Genomic DNA, 18,488 nt, shown 5'->3' on the forward strand with positions numbered 1-18,488 from the left:
CAAATTGGATATGTCATATGTTCATTAATGTTATCTACACCATTTTAAAAGCTGCTGGCAAACTCATCTGTTCTCTCTGCTCACAGTTACTTATAAACCTTTCACATAATGTATGTCATGACCATTAAAAACCAAAATACAAGTGTCAGAAAAAGATTACCATGAGTTACTTACAGACACAAACTCAAGGGGATCAAATGAAAGGCCTTGCACCAAGGCCTATGTCCTGAGGCACCACAATTTTTCATACCCTGGGGTCCTATTCTCCTAACAAAGAATACAAGTAACTCCCTCGTCTTAATAAAACGGTTTGGAAGAAGATTAGCTTTTTGTCCTAGCATCTCTGAATTAGATAATGTGTTTTCTGTTCCCACTTTCTCCGGAAAACCCTGGGGGTCTAAAATATCGGTGTAATAGGATGAGTTCACCCACTCTTGGCTGCTTGTATATCTAGCACAAACCTTTGGTGTGCACATGTAAAATCAACTATACAAGGGGATTCAAGGATATGGTATTATGCAGTAAAACCTATACTAAGCAACCAATTAAAGGACAAACAGAAGAGGTCTATTAAGGGGGTAGGTTTTTTTTAATAAAAGTGGCTGCGAATTTTATTTGAAATTTTGAAGGAATAAATAAATACCTACTTGATTACAAAACATATGATGATGTTTATAAAGCACTTAAAATAAAAATATCTAAGGTCTGGAACTAATCTGAAAAGCCAAGATGGCAGTGTGGGATCTCCTAATCATGGTGACTTTCAATGATGTCTGTATCAAAACATGGTCAGCTTACAAAGCCTTGGCTAAAAAAAAATTTAATTGAGTTTTTCCCATCTGGCACATCACTGTAGCCCAAATTAGGCTTGTTACACCTGAGCAACTCTATTATCTTCATTCAGATTATTCCTTCAATACACCAGTGCAACCAACATTTTCTACTGTGAGTTTGCATGGGTACTACTGGACTAGACCATAGCAGTTAGCCCAGTTGCCAGTACATAAAATGAAATTTAAAAATAAATAAATTAAATAAATCACAGCTCAGTCACTTGTTGTGTTGGGCACTGCGGGTGCTAACAGGAGTAAAAAGCAGTGACAAAAATAAGATTTCACTAACATCAGCAACTGTGATTTTGAGTGAAAACTTTGAGTAACAAGGTGCCATTTTACACTGTTTTCAGAGTAGAACCACACATTATTCATCTAGAAACCAATCCTACCTCAGAACTATAACTTCTACTGTCTTTGATTTAATTCAAGAGCATAATATTCAAGAACTTAACTCCCAGTTGCTTCAAGTGCTCCTTAGTCTTGCTGACCAGCTTTAGCAGCAATTTGTAAAGACCAGGTTTCATTATAAGCACACCATCTGACTGGGGGACTGTTAACAAGCATTTTTAGCTACGTAGTGTGATTTTAGTACACTTCTGGTGAAATGTTGCTCAAGCCACAAGTGATTGACTCATAGACTCTAAGGTCAGAAGGGACCATTATGATCATCTAGTCTGACCTCCCACATGATGCAGGCCACAAAAGCTGACCCACCCACTCTCGGAAGAATTCTCTCCCTTGACTCAGCTGTTGAAGTCCCCAAATCATGATTTAAAGACTTCAAATCTCTGAGAATCCTCCAGCAAGCGACCCCTGCCCCATGCTGCGGAGGAAGGCGAAAAACCTCCAGGGCCTCTGCCAATCTACCCTGGAGGAAAATTCCTTCCCGACCCCAAATATGGCGATCAGCTGAACCCCAAGCATGCAGGCAAGATTCTCTAGCCAGACCCAACTTTTAATATCCCATCATTGACCATTGTTGCTAATTACCAGCGATGGCACGTTACTGACCTATTAACTAAAATCACTTTTAGAACAAAATTAAAGTTTGTGTGGTAAGCCCACATTACTAATAAATCATGCTGTTAAAACAGGAAGAGTTGTTCTAGTAGTCTACACTTCACTACACTATAGTTACATGGTTCAAAAGCCACTAAAACAGCACTGCTGAGAATTCAGCCCTTTTTCTCAGCCTGAATTTATACTCAAACACAGCTTTATGAAGTGAGACAATTGTGGTTTTAAGTCATCTTTCTGCTGCCCCTGGCCATGAGACTGGTTGGGAGCTGAACGTGACAGTGTAAATTAGAGCAGCCTTTAAGCTGCTCTAACTTATGCCAACTGGAATATGTAATGATCTTGGGGTTCATTAAATAACAAACCAGTGAATGAGAAAGGAATAAAAACTTTAAGAAAACGAACTAGAGAGCATCTCTGGTGACCTGCTGCACACAGTGATGTGGTGTTCCCAACCCCTGCCTTCAGGGCACATCTCTAAATTCCTATGTTCATAACACTGTCCCTTATGAGAGAATGTCTCTAAATCATAGATTTATACAAAGCTATCTTTACAGTATAGTGCCATTCCACTGGTTCAGGATCACATTGCACTCTAACCCCAGTTCCTTCTTGCCCTGGCACAACTCTTTCCCATCCCTTCCTGCCCCCGATACCTGGTGATGTAAAACTGGCAATACTGGTTTTATGAGCTACTGTGGGGACAAAGACGTAGCCCAAAGTTGGAGCTGATACAAGAGCCCCAAATGAAAGCATTCTATTTATATATCTATTTCAACCTGTACAAGAATATCAATTGCTTTTCATGGTTATCTTTTACTTTGCTGTTTCAAAAGTGAGGCGCATATGTTGATTTCTTATCTTTCTCACAAGAAACAGTAGCATTGCCTCACAATTTAAAATAAACACCTAACTTGCATCTTGCTGAGAAAAGTTCATGTGCTGACTAAAATGTTTTGAAGATGCATGTTCCAGTTAATAAATGGTATACGAATACATGACTTGACACCAGTCATCTAATTACATATATTTTCTAATATATATGTCTACTGAATCTTTGATACACTGGTGATCACCAAATTAGATGTCCCATGATATGCTTTATAAATGAGGTTGGTTCATCATCAGTGACTGGAATTTTAATTAACAAAATATATTAGTGTCATAATATTTACAGCATTTTGGATCCAACTTTGATCTCATCTCAGTTTTACACAAGAGTAACTACTGGATTTATACTGGAGTAGCTGAGAGCTGAATGAGAAGTGAGGGCAGGCTCTGTCGTTTCAGAACTATATATGGGCTCAAGTGTGCTTTTAAGGCATTAACTAGTGCTGGATTAGGTGAAAGCCACACCATCACCAGTAATTCTAGGAGACATTCTGCCAGAGCAAACAGACATGCAAGGAGCACTTCCCATTGCTACACTTTCTGGGTTGACTAGCATCATTATCCAAGAACAATCTTTCCACTTAGGAGAGCTACAAAGGCTGCAATTGTCTTTAACTCCTGCTCAGAAGGTAATGCAAGAAGGCTTACTTCTTTTCTTATCTGAAAGCTATCTGCTACAATGCATACAGCAACCCTAGTTGCTCCCTTCACTCAACTGGATTAAAAAAAAATCCATTTAATTTCCCATAGTGCTTCACTAAGAGCTCTTCCATAATATAGGTGGATGCAGCTCATTCACCTGATTTGATCTCTATCTCCTATGCCTGAAACATTTCCTACTATACATGTGTGGCCGCACTATTTGTTTGTATCTAATGCAAACAACACAAATTTACATCTGGATTCCTTGCAGCATTTCTGGAAGACTGGTATTTTTCACAGTTCTCATCCTGACAGACCGAGGAACCACCGGCCAAGTTCATCTCCAACACAAACCAAATTCAGTTGTTCAGTGAATTGTGTCTGCTTATTCCTAAAGTGAATTTTAGCCCATCATGTTCAATAGTCTCTTGTCTCTTAATATGTGGTGGTTTTTTAGTTAATGTTTTGCTCTGAGTCAGGAAGAGGGCTTTCTTATGAAATGTGAGCCACACCCACACACTATTCTCAACTCCATTCCAGTCAAACCTATCAAATATGACGGTGGGAATCACACACAGCTGGAAGTCCAGAAGTAACAACAACAACATTCAAATGTTATTCTGGGTCTATAATAAAGCGGTTGTACATCGCTCATTGAACTAACAATCAATGAATCATATTCTGGGAAGGACAGCCAAATACAACACACCACTGAGGGCAAAAAAATATGTTCTAAACTCTAAGAAGCCCTTTGACTTGATGGAATGAAGAGTGACCTCAGAAGTACTGGAAGAGAAGTAGTAGTAGAAACATATGTACTGCAAGAATCCTGAAATACGTTTACATTAATATGTGAGCAATATTTAAGCTTGTCTGGGAAACTGAAATATCATGCTGAAGTATTTAATCAAAGAGATATTGGGCCTAGTTCTCCTCTAATACTAGTAAAAATCAAGAGTAACACCATTGCGGACAAAGTTACTGTACGGAGATGGGTGACAGAGGAATCAGGACTATCATCATACCAAAGTTCCTCACCTTCTATTGGGCGGAAATAGTTGAAAACCTAGAACAGAAAGAAAATCCCAAAGCTAAAACAGAAGGACTGAGCTACCTTACATTTGTTGATGGTATTTATAAATTCAGAGTCTTTACAGATTTCAGAATCAGAGAAGTGAACATGCAGAGTAAGGAATGTGACCCAGTATAAATATGCAAAAAATGAAAAATATTTAATGTAAATATAGAAGAAAAGATCAGTAGATCAGAAAAATAGAAGTTATTACGCAATAATCCAATATCTGTTTTACACTGCTCCGAAAAATAAAAGCTGTTAAGAAGTAAGACAACTAAAATACATCTGCTTCAAGCTAAAGGTTTGGGGTGAAACTGAACAGCAGCACAAACAGTAAGACATCAGCTTTAAAATATATATATATTTTAAAACAGAGCAGTCAGGAGCATTCAACAACAGGATTGAGAAAGGTGAATATTTGGTACCGCAGGGCAGGGCCAGATTAACTCTCCTGTGGGCGTAGGGCTATTAGGTTTTGTAGGGGGCCTGTATACAAGTCTTTTTCCTGGGAGGGAGTTTGGTGCTGGAGGGGGCTGGGGCAGGGGATTGGGGTGCAGGAGCGGGTGCGGGGTCTGGGAGGGAGTTTGGGTGCAGGAGGGAGATTCTGTTCTGGGGCAGGGGGTTGGTGTGGAGGAGGGGGTGCGAGGTGCAGGCTCCAGCCGGGAGGCGCTTACCACAGGTGGTTCCCGGCCGGTGGTGCATCAGGGCTCAGGCAGACTGCCTGCCTGCCATAGCCCGATGCTGCTCCCGGAAGCGGCTGGTTCCTAGCAAGTCTCTGTGGCCCCTGTGGGGGAAGGGAGCCAGCGTGTCTCCTTGCACTGCCCACACCTGCTAGCACTACCCCCGTAGGGCCCATTGGCTGGTTTCTGGCCAATGGGAGCTGTGAGGTCGGTGGTGGGGGTAGGGGCAGAGTGCGGAGACGCTTCCCCCTGCCAGGGGCCACATAGATATGCTAGCAGCTGCGCCACGGGACTTTTAGTGGCCCGGAGTTGGAGATCGCTGCCTGTGATTTATTTTTGCAAGGCTCCCCTTGAGCCGAGGCCCTGGGCTGCAGCCCCTAAAGCCCCTGCCTTAATCCGGCCCTGCTGCAAGGTAATAAATAAATTGCTGAAACATCAAACCAAGGCAAAGACTTTCTTGAAGGATATAAAAAAAGCTGGAGGCAATGGACTGGTCATGTCAAAAGATGAAGTGAAGAAAATGAACTATGCAGAATATGGGTAAAGGAATGATAATTGAAGCAAAAGCTACAGCAAGATTAACTTACCTTTTTTATGGCTTACACATATAGGGATGCTGGAGGACATCATATCTTCTGTGGAAAGAAAGAGGATGTGTTCCTCTGCTGAGCAGTATGTATGGACTTCTCACTGTCCACCTTCTCCTTCAACCCCATTGACTCCATATTATCCACCTTTAACTGGTGCATCAGAACATGTCAGCTAGATTCTGTGCAGCACCTCACAGGAGACAAGTATAGGTGGGAGGGAGCCACCTTTGCACCACTGAGCTGCTCTAATTTGCAGTGGCCTCTGTGACAATCAAGATACTGCTGGGTGAGAACATGAGGTCTGAACTCCAAAAAGTATGCAATTGAATCAAGTGGCTGTATACAGTGTTATTGTGTATAAAAATGTTGAGTAAGATCTTTTATGAAAGCATTATGAGATATGTAGATAGACTGGTTATGAGTTTAATATATTTGGGTATGTGTAGACCTGTGCTCATGATTCTTTACCTCACAGCAGGATAGTGATGCAATCAGGTGGGGAGAGGCTGCCTCACCAACCAAATGAGACCAGCACCAAGCACCTAGCATTATACAACCCAGGAAAAACCAATAGTGACCCATTAAAGTTAATAAAAAAATTAAAAGTGAAGAAAAAAAACAGTCTTAGAAAATTAAGAAAGGAGGGAGACAGTTTTCCCCATTCTGAATAACCATGCATCATCATGCCAGGAGAAAGAAAAAGGAAAACAATTTCTTTTTAAAGCAGACTTGTGTCTGAGTTTTTGTTATCCAAAAAACTAAGGACCAGCATCTTGGCAGGGTGCTGTCTGCAAAATGTTTGATCTCCATTATGACAGGGGGCACGTTGGGGAACTGTTCAAAGGCAATAGTTAACTTGTATTAAAAAGGGGAATTTATCATAGAATCATAGGACTGGAAGGAACCTCGAGAGGTCATCTAGTCCAGTCCCCTGTACTCAATATATGCAAGTGTAAAACGTGAAATTGCGTCTCATGTTTGTTTCCTATGTAACTTGTACGCATTTGCTTCCTTTGCTGTTTGATCTGTGTCTGATTTTTCTATTAAATAACTCTTTTGTTTATTTTTGCCTCCACATAGGTCTCTGTTACACAAACTCTGTTGAGTATGTGTGCCAATGTGAACTGATAACTGGGGACAGGTTTCATTCTGTCTAGGGTGATGAACCAGAAGGGTAAAGTCTGAGTGTCTAGTAGCTAAAAATGCAGGGTGGACAGATTTGTGGAGACTCAGAACAGAAATGACTGTTGAGGTCATCCTAAAGAGGAGTAACTAGTATAGCCAATTATTTTAGTTCACTGTTCATATATTGTGTGATTTTATAACAACATGTTAGTTAATATTTTATATACATATACACACACACACATACATATTAGGGCTGTCAAGCGATTAAAAACAATCGGATGATTAAAAACAATAATAGAATACCATTTATTTAAATATTTTTCAATATTTTCTACATTTTCAATTATATTGATTTCAGTTACAACACAGAATACAAAGTGTACAGTGCTCACTTTATATTTTTGTATTACAAACATTTGCACTGTAAAAATGATAAACAAAAGAAACAGTATTTTTAATTAACCTTATACGAGTAATGTAGTGCAAACTCTTTATCATGAAAGTTGAACTTACAAATGTAGAATTATGTACAAAAAATAACTGCATTAAAAAAAAATAAAACAAAGTCCACTCAGTCCTATTTCTTCTTCAGCCAATCGCTCAGACAAATAAGTTTGTTTACATTTGCAGAAGATAATGCTGCCCACTTCTTATTTACAATGTCACCAGAAAGTGAGAACAGGTGTTCTTACAGGACTTTCTTAGCTGGCATTGCAAGGTATTTATGTGCCAGATATGCTAAACATTCATATGTCCCTTCATGTTTCATCCACTATTCCAGAGGACATATGAATGTTTAGCATATCTGGCACGTAAATACCTTGCAATGCCAGCTATGAAAGTCCCATGAGAACACCTGTTCTCACTTTCTGGTGACATTGTAAATAAGAAGTGGACAGCATTATCTCCTGTAAATGTAAACAAACGTGTTTGTCTTAGTGATTGGCTGAACAAGAAGTAGGACTAAGTGGACTTGTAGGCTCTAAAGTTTTGCATTGTTTTGTTTGGAGTGCAGTTATGTAACAAAACAAAAATCTACATTTGTAAGTTGTATTTTCATGATAAAGAGATTGCACTACAGTACTTGTACGAGGTGAAGTGAAAAATACTATTTCTTTTGTTTATCATTTTTACAGTGCAAATATTTGTAATCAAAAACTATAAAGTGAGCACCCCTACACTTTGTATTGTGTTGTAATTGATATCAATATATTTTAAAATGTAGAAAAACATCCAAAATATTTAATAAATTTCAATTTCAATATTTAATAATTCAATACATTCTATTGTTTAACAGTGCAATTAAAACCGATTAATTGTGATTAATTTTTTTAATCACGATTAATTTTTGCACTAATCGCGTGAGTTAACTGCGATTAATTGACAACCCATATATATTATATATAATTGTATGCTAAATAGAGTGGAGTTGCAGGATTATAGAAGCATAAGATTGATCAGTGGGTAGTGGGAATATTCATGTATTAGGTATCTAAGTAAGTAAGGCTGAAACACAAGGCCTACAGGCTGAGGCCTTTAAGATTTTAGCTTAGCCACACTAGGCCTCGGAGCTAAGAAATGCTGACAAAAGTAAGTGACTGAAGAATAACCCGATGCACTAAGATTATGGGAAAAGAGGTACCAAAAAATTAGCTGGAAAATTAATTTTAAATCATAAAAAAAATCTGTAAAGGCAATCTGTTTCCAACATGTGTCTTAACCAAAGGATACAGGTTCCATGTCAGTGCTAATGAGAATAAAGAGAGCCTACGCAACCTATAGCAATCAGGGCCCCTTAAGTTTCTAGGGGACATCAGACCAATAAAGAAAAAGAGGGTTGACATTTTTATGGACATGTGCAGAATGTAGGTATAGACAGAATCACATTATAAACGAGAGTACCCAGAACAGGAAAAACTGAGCTCCCTATAGGAAACTCCAGCAGGAACCATCCTTCTACTGATGATCAAGCCATGAAACCCATCTGACCCTAACACTATTGTTAAGGAAGTAAGTATAATTATATTTGTAATTTGCTTGGGTAATCATAACTTCAATTGTAACTTTAATAAAAGTTGTAAAACAGACTAGACCTTGTACTTGTGAAGGTATGTGTGGTCACTACCATTGGTCTTTATGTGTTCCTAGAGACTCTAAATCTAAAGCAAGTAGCAGAGGTGACTTTCATTGTTAAGCTTGAAACTGTAGCCGCCAGAGCCGAACCTACAGTGGTGTAATACCACATTACAAAATTCACTTTTAAATAAAATAAAAGCCTACACTACTCTGGTGGAAGCCAGGATGAGACCTTTATGCTTGTAGGCTGGCTACTGGTGTCAGGGCTGTGAGACATAACGGCATAGCATTAAGACATCCAAAGATATAAGGCAGGTGGTAAGAACCCCTTACTTGTCTGTGTAATTCCCAAAGTGTCACAACTTCCCCACAGCCTTTGGTAGGCATGATCTCCAAAACCAAAACAAAAAAAAGAATTATCCATATATACAAAGCTAAGGGCTGTAGGATTATTGTGGGTGTAATAGTTCACATGCAAAATTTCACTAGAAACTGACATTTCAGAAACTTCACTTTTTTGCCATAGATAGTTTCTATGGACAGAAGAAAGGTTAAACCTGAGAATTACAAAACTACAATAAATATTTCTTGTTTCTGGTTTGTGTTATAGGAAATGAAGGGAAAGGCAGAGATTTTGCCTACAAATAAACCTATATACTGTAATTCTAACATGTCTCGTACAAGATATCTTATACTCCAAAATCATGCTTAAAACAGTCTCTGAACTGGGTCTCAGTAAGTACCCGCTATATAAAATGGGACTAGCCAGCACTGACAGCTAGCACTGAAAATGTAATGAAAGACATTGCTCCAAAGCCACTATAGCCACAATAATAAGAATGAAAAGAGAGGATGCCTGCATTCCTGCAGAAAAATAGCATCCCCAAGATGCCAGGCAACCACAAAACATTCAGTAAAGTATGCTGAACTATTCCTGAAGTAAAAATAACATTCAGCAGCTTCACAGCAGTCCAAACTGCCAACAGTGAAATACTTCTGTGTACACAAAAAGTTACTAGACTTTTTAACACTCTTGTGCTCCTTATCGCACTCCTCAACCCCCCACCAGCAGTAAAGTTACCATTCCTATAGAGTTAATATGAGAGTATATTTCTTCAGCTCTAACAATAATATATTGAGGCCTAGTTAAGTAATAGTTTTAAGATGTTTGGATGGTGTTAGGTGAAATGTAAACTACTGTTATTTCAATGTACTGATTCTGCAACTGTTCATTTTGGCCCTGATCCTGCAAACACATGCCTAACTTTACTCATGTGAGTTGTTCTACTGAAGTCATGTAAGTATTTTCAGGACTGTGTGTGACCCAAGAACTCCTTAATGCCATCTAGCAAGGCGGTTACAAGAATATCCTGATGACTATTCTGGTTCACCAAAGAATGTCATGTGAGGTCTTAAATGAAAGCCAGGGTCACACTGGTCATTGTTATGGTTATGAAGTGTATGTACAGACACTATATAAGGAATGATGTATGAATACTGAAAATACCTTAGTTTCTGTATCTCAGAGATGGAGAAACTGGTTTCCTGTCAGACAAAAGATGTATATTTACCTGTCTCCCTGTCAGCATGTAAATTGAACATTGCAGTCTAACACAATGGATGCACATTTACATACAAAGTCAACAGAGAGATATATAAAGTTAAAAGGAAAGAGCACAGAGTAAAAACAAGCGATGGGAGTTACACTGTCTCCAGGTATAAACAATGAACTTTGAGGATACAAGTAGAAGGGTTAGAAGACACCCTCTTATCCTGCATCTAGGAAGTAAACAAGCAGTGTGTTTACATTCATGAAAACAGAATCACAGCCAGCCTTGGTTGAAGACAACATTGCAAAAAGCTTTGGTTGAGACAGACTTCATTAGACAGGAAGCTTAATAGTTAAGTTTAGTCTCTAGAAAGCATATTATTATTTTGATTTAAACATAACATTTTGTTTCTATTATTCTTACTTGCTATCTCTTGAATCTTCAATCTTTGATAATAAATATATTGTTTTCACTATAAATATATCTAAGTGCCGTGATATTAAGCTAGGTGCTGATCCTATGTTGAATCACACTGTTCCCCTGAAGACGACAAACCTGGTATTTCTGTGAGTGTTCAATATATAGAGGGTAGAACACTACAGGAGAATGGTTCAAAGCAGTGGTGGGCAATCTGCAGCCCATGAGCTGCACCCGGCCCATCAGGGTAATCTGCTGGCGGATCACAAGACAGTTTGTTTACATTGACCGTCCGCAGGCATGGCCGCCTGCAGCTCCCAGTGGCCGCAGTTCACCGTACCCGGCCAATGGGAGCTGTGAGCTGCCGTGCCTGCAGACAGTCAATGTAAAACTGTCTCGCGGCGCGCCAGCGGATTACTTTGATGGGCTGCATGCAGCCCGTGGGCCAGAGGTAGCCAACCACTGCTTCAAAGAGACTCAGGGACTGGGTGCACAGATTGTTAATCTGCAAGGAAAAGCAGGGGCTAGCATAGCCCAAAGGAGAGTGTCTGGGTGGCTAACAGGCTGTTATATCATGGAGCTGACACCCAGTTAAGCACCAGCAAGCCTTGCTCTCGCTGGAGACAACGGAGGGAGAGTGACAAGAGGACTCACAGTACTGGGTAACCTGAAACCATTACACTGGGGTCTCAAGTTTGTTCATTAACCTCTGCCTCAGAGTGTATAAGAGATAAAAATATAAATATTAATTTATAATTTCTCTTTACAATATTCAGGTCAAATCTTTGGTAAAACAGGCAAATTGTATTTATATTTCCACACTTAAACAGCTATGACTCGAATGGAAGGCTAGCTATCTTAGGTACATACATGTACCTCATTTCCACAACACCTGAGCACTCCTCAGGACACCCCTAAGAGGTAGGGGAGTGCTCTAATCCTCATTTTTACAGATGGGGAACTGAGGCCCAGCAGCCCAGATCCTCTAATGTACTTGGGTGCTACATCAACAGGTGCCTAAAAACCTTTGAGGATCTGGGCTAGAGAAATTAAGTGACTTTCCCCAAGTAACAAAGGAAGCTAGTGGAGGAGCTGGGGATTGAACTCAAGGCTGATGAGTGCCAAGGTTGCATCCTCAGCACTGACCAGGCTTCAAGGGAGAATCACACGCATGTAAGGGCCGGTAGAACAGGGGCTCTCAGTTTTTATTTTCTAGCCACATCTATAGAGTCTCCGGGATTCAGGATAAGTCAGGTGGGGAAATGCTTTCAGTGACATTCACCTCCTAGGATGACCTGTGCCCTGTAACTGCCCAAGGAAGCTCCCCAGCTGGATTGTGGCTTGTATTGGTGCACTTCCCACACCAGAAGAGCCAGGCAGAAGTCACACACGTGGCAGGAAACTCTGTGACTGCCAGAGGTAACTGGCGCCCAGGGCTCAAGCCCTGCTGGAGTGCAAGGTGCCCAGCACCTCACCCCATCGAGCCAGTCCGTGCAAGCAGGGAGCAGCGTATCACATGAGCAGAGAGCAGGCAGGTGGGCGGTGGGAGCAGGGCTTTTCACAGACCCACCACGGAGCCCACACTCCTTCCCAGCGCAGCCAGCATCCCTCCCAGAGAGCAGCACGCACCGGGCGTCTTTCAGCACCACCGGGCGGACATGCGACAGCTGCCCCTCCTAGCTTCTTCCAGGGCTGCAGCCTCTTGCTCCGACCGGGACTAGGTAGAGGAGGCAGCGGTGGCTGAAACTTCCCCCTGATCAGCGAGACGATCAGCCTTCCCGCCCCCTCACCGTGCTTTCTGTAGTAGGGGAGTGACCGATCCCAGACCGCTTTCTGGGGTTCTTTTATTCTGAACCTAACGGGGATGAGGGGATTTTTTTTCCTTGCAAAATTGGCCTAAGAATTTAAGTCGGGTTTCCTTGTGTTTAAGGCCAGCTCATCAGATTGCAAAATAATTTGCATGTGTGTGCAGCGAAACACAGAGCAGACTGAAATGGGCTCTCAGCGTGCTGCGATTTTAAAAGCAAAGGCTTAGAGGGTTGGTTAGTTTTTCTTGAGCATTTTTTTAAAGCAGCAGGTATCATTTGCTTGATTTATGAGGATGGAATAAAGGTGGGGGTTAAAAAAATGTTTATTAACGAAGAGTGGGGAGAAAGAGACCAGGTCAGGGATCCCCATGTGAAAGTCCCTCCCCAGAAATAGCAACAGAGGGTCCTGTGGCACCTTTAAGACTAACAGAAGTATTGGAGCATAAGCTTTCGTGGGTGAATGCCCACATGAAGTGAAGTGATCCTCTGTTGCTTTTTACAGATTCAGACTAACACGGCTACCCCTCTGATACTCTGATACTATTTCTGATACCCCAGAAATAGAAAACATATTCAACTGCAATGTCCATAGTGAGAAGCAGGCTTTAAGAGGCAGTAATAGTGGTTAACGGTTCCAGCCAGGTGAGAGCAAAGTGCCTGATCCTGCGATCCTTATTTACATATTATACACTGCTATATGTGTAAGCATGTATGAGTATAGATGACAGGATTGAGCCCTAACTCCACAGTGAACTTGTCCTACAACCTCAGTCATGCAGGAAGAGCAGTATTCCCTTCAGTTAAGAGGGATAGGCCCTTCCTATTTCAAACACCCTTCTTAAAATACTTGTAGTTCACTTGTGCATAGCTGAGTGTTCATGTTGAAGATGTAAAGTGCTAAATTTTATTACCCTCTGTCACAGACATCATATCGACTAAATGGGTTTTCAGGCTGATTAACAGGGTGGGAGGTGAGATTGTTGGTTTTGTTTTTTTTAAAGAGGACTATAGAAGCCAAATCCTCACATTAAATGTCAAAACCTCCATTGACTTCAATGGACTAAGACTGGGTCTTCAATTATACTCTGGTCAAACCCACAAGACCTGATTCTCCACTGCCATGCATCTTGTGTAATCATTTACATCTGTGCAAAGTGGATGGGAAAATACTATTCTGATTGGTACCATCAGACTACACAAGGTGCAAGGCAGTAGAGAATCAGGTTCTCAGTGCTTTTCATTTGACCTGACCGAGGACTAAGGGCTAGCTTCTCTCCTCAGTTTCACTGTGCAATCCCATGGGTTAATGGGGCATTGTATTGATGTAACAGGACAGAATTTGAGCCTGAGTGAAGGATTTTCAGATTTGATTTATCTTTTTGTAAAAAAAGTAATATTCTTAGTAGGTTCAAAGTTTTAAAGTAAGAGTATGCAAGAGCAAAGAATCTGCAGTCTCTTTACAAAAAAAAAGTATTATACAAGAGGTCATGACAACTACACAATCTGCCCAATGATTTAACCATTAATTTGACATGTCTAGTGCAATACAGTGATGTACATTTCTTGCATGCCTCAAAACAATAAACTTTTAAGATTCTTGTTCCCAACATTTGCCTTTATAATAGTAAAAATGACTGCAACACTTGGAATTTTGTTATATTTATAAGGACTTTGGAATTATAGATACTTTATATACCAGTTACCACAAACCATACACAAGTGGCTTTTGGAACTATCTAATGAGAGAATGCACTTTATAATCTCAGAATAAGAGAGACAGGAGAGCCCTTTTAAATACATTCAGTACTGAAATACAGACAAAGTTTGAGTGATAATAGTTTAAGGCCAGAAGGGGCCACCAGATAATCTAGTCCAACCTCCTGTATATCACAGGCCACCACCCCTCAGCACCAACCCACGCAGTAAACCCAACTGAAATGAGACCAAACAATTACAGCCCACAGGAGACTAGATTACATTGTAGCACATTATTGAAAGTAAATTTATTTTTGTGAACTTGAAGTAATTTAGTTTTTTTTAACTCACCCCCTTCATTTAATTCAGTAATGGAACATCCTAAATCCTCAGCTTCTCTAGATGCTTCTTATCAGTGCCCACACTACTGCTGCTTTAATTTCCGCTCCCATTTACACATTAAGAACCAAGTCCTACAGTTCTCACTCAATTGTAACTTAGACAAATCTACCATGAATTGGAGTTCTGCCTCAGTGAGAACTATAGCACCTAATCCAAAAATTACAGTACAGGTTCTAATAGATCTCTAAGGAGAATAGGGAGCAACAAAAAGGATAATTAGAGGATTGGTTTGTCCTTTGCTGTATTTGGTGAGCTGAGTTTCTGTGCTTTATAATGAGGATTAATGACCAGCTGGGGTTAATGGCCCTCAGCCACACCTCAGACCATTAACTCCTCCCTACCAGTTATTAATCCCCAGGAAATGCCATGCACCTCTATCTTTATGATTAAGCAATAAACAGTGAGGGATGATCAACCAGTTAAGTCCCTGGCATGGCTGAATATTCCTAGTTCTGTATTTTTACATACAGCATTTCATGCTGTAGAATAAACTGTTGAGATATCATCACTTTAAGGTTATAGAAGGAAAAGGAAATGTATTTAAATTCAGTAGAAAAAAACATTTTGTTCATTAACTTTATTTATAATATTTATTTATAATAAAAGCATGCTATTTATTCCTTGTGGTATCTAAACACCTTATGGTATTACAAAAATCCATCATGTAATACAAATGCCATTGAACTTTGCGTTTGTCTCTCCCTTCTACCCCTGGATGGAGGGCAAGGATGTGGAATATTTTTGTTTAATTCTTAATATTGCTCTTAATGCAGGAAAGTTTCAGACAGGAAGAAAGGCTTATGTGGTCCCCTGAAGATGGTAAGATCCATGGTCATTCGACTATACTGTGGAAGGGAGATCTAAAGCCCTGGGTCAAATGTTGTTTTGCTATGTGACACCCTGATGGCACCTGTGGTCTTAATTTTGCTCTCATGAAAATCAGTGATAAAACTTCCATTGAAGTCAATGGGAGTAGGATTGGGTCCTATGCTATTCTATATATAGGGCCCTACCAAATTCACGGCCATGAAAAATGTGTCACAGACTGAAATCTGATCTCCTCCCCCCGGTGAAATCTGGTCTTGTGTGCTTTTATCGTCTACTATACAGATTTCACAGGGGGAGACCAGCGTTTCTCAAATTGGGGTCGTGACTCAAAAAGGAGTTGCAGGGGGGTCACAGTTATTTCAGGGGGGTCACAGTATTGCCACCCCTTATTTCTGTGCTGCCTTCAGAGCTGGGTGGCTGGAGAATGGTGGCTGGTGGCAGGACGCCCAGCTTTGAAGGCAGCGTCCCACCAGCAGCAGCACAGAAGTAAGTATGGCAATTCCATGCCATGTCACCCTTACTTCTGCGCTGCTGCCTTCAGAGCTGGGCGAGTAGAGAATGGCGGCTGCTGACTGAGGGCCCAGCTCTGCAGGCAGCAGCAGAGATGTAAGGGTGGCAATACCATACCATGCCATCCTTACTTCTGTGCTGCTGCTGGCAGCGGCTCTACCTTCAGAGCTGGGCTCCCGGCCAGCAACCACAGCTCTCCAGCTGCTCAGCTCTAAAGGCAGCACCACCACCAGCAGCAGCACACAAATAAGGGTAGCAATACTGCAAGCCCCCCCCGCACCACCACAATAACCTTGTGACACCCCCCCACCCACACACAACTGCTTTTTGGGTCAGGAACCCTACAATTACAACCCTGTGAAATTTCAGATTTAAATACCTGAAATCATGAAATTTACGATTTTTAAAATCTTCTGACCATGAAATTGACCAAAATGGACCATGAATTTGGTAGGATCTTATCTATATAGGTTCTTATACAGTGCTAATCAGCATCCTCTATTCGTGTTTACAGAGTATCTGCTTTACCAGTACTCCAGCATAGAGACAGAAACTTTTATCTTCACTTAGTATTTCTGTTAGTCTGGAAACAGAACTCAAGGTTCTCTCAGAACACTACATTAATTTAGAAGATGCTCTAGCTACAGAGAAACTTTCTTTGGTTAACATCTACTATGACAGGTTTCAGAGGGTAGCCATGTTAGTCTGTATCAGCAAAAAGAATGAGGAGTCCTTGTGGCACCTTAGAGACTAACAAATTTATTTGGACATAAGCTTTCATGGGCTAGAACCCACTTCATCAGATGTATGGAGTGGAAAATACAGGAGCAGGTATAAACACATGAAAAGACGTGAGTTGCCTTATCAAGTGTGAGGTCAATCTAACAAGACAATTCAATTGACAGCAGGATACCAAGGGAGGAAAAATAACTTTTTAAGTGGTAATGAGAGTGGCCTTTTTTAGACAGTTGACAAGAAGGTGTGAGTAACAGTAAGGGGAAATTAGTATTGGGGAAATTAGGTTTAGGTTTTGTAATGACCCAACCACTCCCAGTCTTTTTTCAGGCCTAATCTGATGGTGTCCAGTTTGCAAATTAATTCCAGTTCTGCAGTTTCACGTTGGAGTCTGTTTTTGAAGGTTTTTTGTTGAAGAATTGCTGCTTTTAGGTCTGTTATTGAGTGACCAGGGAGATTGAAGTGTTCACCTACTGTTTTTTTAAATGTTATGATTCCTGATGTCAGATTTATGTCCATTTATTCTTTTGCGTAGAGACTGTCCAGTTTGGCCAATGTACATGGCAGAGGGGCGTTGTTGGCACATGATGGTATATATCACATTGGTAGATGTGCAAGTGATGGTGTGGCTGATGTGGTTAGGTCCTATGATGGTGTCTCTTGAATAGATATGTGAGTTGGCACCTGGGTTTGTTGCTGGGTTTGGTTCCTGGGTTGGTGTATTCGTTGTGTGGTGTGTAGTTGCTGGTGAGTATTTGCTTCAGGTTGGAGGGGACTGGCCTGTTCTCCAAGGTCTGTGAGAGTGAGGGATCGTCCTTCAGGATAGGTTGTAGATCCTTGATGATGCGCTGGAGAGGTTTTAGTTGGGGGCTGTAGGTGACGACTAGTGGCATTCTGTTACTTGCTTTGTTGAGCCTGTCTTGTAGTAGGTGACTTCTGGGTACCCTTCTGGCTCTGTCAGTCTGTTTCTTCACTTCACCAGGTGGGTACTGTAGTTTTAAGAACGCTTGATAGAGATTCTATAGGTGTTTGTCTCTGTCTGAGGGATCGGAGCAAATGCGATTGTATCTTAGAGCTTGGCTGTAGACAATGGACCATGTGATGTGGTCTGAATGAAAACTGAAGGTATGTAGTTAAGTATATCGGTCAGTAGGTTTCCGGTATAGGGTGGTGTTTATGTGACCATCGCTTATTAGCACTGTAGTGTCTAGGAAGTGGACCTCTTGTGTGGACTGGTCCTGGCTGAGGTGGGGTGGAAATTGTTGAAATCTTGGTGGAATTCCTCAAGGGCCTCCTTCCCCTGGGTCCACCCAGATGATGAAGATGTCATCAATGTAGCGCAAGTAGAGTAGGGGCGTAAGGGGACGAGAGTTGAGGAAGTGTTGTTCTAAGTCAGCCATAAAGATGTTGGCATACTGTGGGGCCATGCGGGTACCCATAGCAGTCCCCTCTGACTTGAAGGTATAAATTGTCTCCAAATCTGAAATAGTTGTGGGTGAAGACAAAGTCACAAAGTTCAGCCACCAGGTTTACTGTATTGGTATCAGGGATGCTATTCCTGATGGCTTGTAGTCCATCTTTGTGTGGAATGTTCATGTAGAGAGCTTC

The sequence above is a fragment of the Trachemys scripta genome, chromosome 2 (assembly GCF_013100865.1).
Source record: "Trachemys scripta elegans isolate TJP31775 chromosome 2, CAS_Tse_1.0, whole genome shotgun sequence".
NCBI lineage: Eukaryota > Metazoa > Chordata > Testudines > Emydidae > Trachemys > Trachemys scripta.